Here is a 2,925-nt window from a genome sequence, read left to right as displayed (position 1 = left end):
GGGGTAATGATAAGGTCATGCCATAAAGCCCATAAAAATAAAAAAGCACAATGAGAATACTTTCATGTCTCCTTATGGACTAATCTGAGCAAGAGCTAACTGTCTAAACTGTCACTTCCTATTCTACTTCTCTGTTCCTGTTCTACTTCTTCTCATCTAAAAACAAGTTTTACTCGAAAAATTGAATCTCTACAATATCTTTTTTGGTAATTAAGTCACTTGAGGGAAAATTCTTAATTAAGACACAGAATTTTTTGATAACTGTCTGCATTTTTAAAACTCAAAATGAAAACACAGAAATGAATATGCCATCAACAGAAAGCATAAAATCTATAAGAAATCAAAAATTATTGTACAGTTGTGGCACTAACAACTATTGCACAAAAGCTTGGTGGTTTTATTCACATTACATGAGATCAACAAAAATATTACATGCTACCATATTATGAATGAATTCAAGAATAATGTATAGTTCTTCTAATTAGTTTCCCACTCACATTTCTGACATTTATTTCCCAGTAGAACAAAGAGAACTTCAAAGAAGAGGTTAGGGGCTGGGGATATAGCTCAGTTGGTAGAGTGCTTGCCTCTGCATGCACAAGGCCCTGGGTTCAATACCCCCAATCCCCCAAAAAGTTTCCCTACATCTCGTTTTCAAAGTTTGTTAGAAAACAGCCTATTTTGAAAGTACAGCCACATATTAAGATTCATGGCAATAGGGGCTGGGGTTGTGGCTCAGTGGTAGAGTGCTCGCCTACAGCACATGAAGCACTTGGTTTGATCCTCAGCACCTAATAAAAATAAAATAAAAGTATTGTGTCCACCTACAACTAAAAAATAAATATTTTTAAAAGATCCAAGACAATGTAAAGGTTTATTTATGTCCCTACTGACAATTTCCAGAACGGTATCTAAATTAATGAACAGGATTTAACTGCACATAATTGGTTACCAGCTCTCCCAGGGCATTATTACTTTCTTGGTTCTGTAGCTCCTACAAAAACCCAGCAGAGCACAGTGTGAATCCAGACCTGCCTTGCAAGGACAGTGCCACTGATGGCTACTCCTCTCCTCACAGGCATTTAGAGTCTTTAGTAAAGTGGAGGCACTCTAAATCCACTTACCTACTACCCACCCATTCAGTCCTTCAAGAAAGGGATCAGAGCCTCTATCGGTGGACCAGGAGAGTAGGTAGGATATGGGAGAGAAGGAAGAACTAGGAACTGAGGCTCTTTGGAATCCACAACTCTTGACTTGGCACTGTCTCTTCTTAAGAACCAGAGAACTAAGAGCAGGACTAGAACTAGGCATAGTCTCATTGGTATCTTCTTTGCTGTACTTAGCAATAGCAATTCCCTTCCTGATTTATTTACCTTCAAAGAAAGTATGTTCTGTTTTTTGAGTTTCAGACTGTTTTCCTGAAGAGCAGCGGTCCACCGCAAAGTTAACCATAAAATCTGAAGTCAGGCTGTGTGCAATGGCACACACCTGTATTACAGCAACTCGGAAGGCTGAGGCAGGAGGGTCCCATTTTCAAAGCCAGCCTCAGCAACTCAGTGATGTCCTGAGCAACTTAGTAAGACCCTCTCTCAAAAAATAAAACAGGATGAGGATGTGGCTCAGTTGGCTAAGCACTCCTGGGTTCAATTGCAGGGAACCCCCTCAAAACAAGCTAAAGCTGAGAATTCACCTCTCTCTCTCCTCTGAGAAGGCACACTTGAGAAGTGACCCAGAACACTCCTAGCCAGGGCTGTGTTCTGGGTGTCTGTGTACTCATTCACACACCAAAGTGTTCACTACCATGGCAAAAGCTCACCTGGTGTGCTGTTAGAGCAAGTTTGAATCAGACCCCAAGTCATCAGGCAGGGTGCCATCAGAATGAACTTACAGCTCAAAATTGTTAAAAAGTATATTTATGTTTATTACTTCTTAATAGTCACAATATTTAACCCTTGCTTTCTAAACTAACCAGTATTTCTTAAATACTTTTCTATTTAAATACCTGGATGTCTGACACATATAACCACACCTCTCAAGAGGACCTCCAGGAAGTTTTTCTTTCAGCAGTCATTTTATTCATAGTGATGCACTCCTGTAATTCCAGAGACTCAGGAGACTGAGGCAGGAGGAATCACAAGTTCAAAGCCAGCTTCAGCAATTAGTGAGGCCCTAAGCAACTTAGCAAGAGCTTGTCACAAAATAAAAAATAAATACAGGGCTGGGGATATGGGCTCAGTGACTAAGCACCCCTGGAGTCAATCCCCAGTACCAAAAAAAAAAAAAAAAAAAAAATTATGTTCTGGAGTTGAACCCACCAAGATCCAGTTTTAGCACTGCTACTTCTAATCATCAGCTGATCTCCTTAGCTCACTGAGCCTTATCTCTTTATTTGGAAAACAGGACAATAATATAAAGCAGGACAGCAGACAGTATAGAAGGAATATGGCACAGCACTACTGGCTCTTGGGAAATTGGTGCTCATGATTTAGCAGTGAGACTCAACGACATTACTATGCATTTCTCTCTGGCCCAAGAGAACTGCCTGAGCATAGACAAGGGGTGGGCAGAGACCAAAGTGAGTCACTATCCTTATCCTATGCCTGCTACTGAACTGGAGAACATGTGCCCATGTTCTTAAACTCATTAAACTCTGTGGAGAGCCATTCTCACACGTGACTGGGCGACTCCCGGTTGGGTCTGAGGCGCTCTGACTAATCTGTGTCGGAGCTTTCCCGGCCCTCTCCTGATGAGAGAACCCGTCCGTGTGGGGGTGTGACTGACCACTGACCCTGGGGGCCAATCACTGACCCTGAGCTTGGAGTGCGGCCCCCCTCAACCTTCATTGGATGGAATTCTCCCCTGAATTTCTTGTTCCCCAATAAAAGGCTACTCCCTGGCGTGCTCGCTCGCTCTCTCTCCTGCTAG

The sequence above is a fragment of the Marmota marmota genome, unplaced genomic scaffold (assembly GCF_001458135.2).
Source record: "Marmota marmota marmota unplaced genomic scaffold, marMar, whole genome shotgun sequence".
NCBI classification, from domain to species: domain Eukaryota; kingdom Metazoa; phylum Chordata; class Mammalia; order Rodentia; family Sciuridae; genus Marmota; species Marmota marmota.
Note: the sequence above shows the minus strand (reverse complement) of the source record.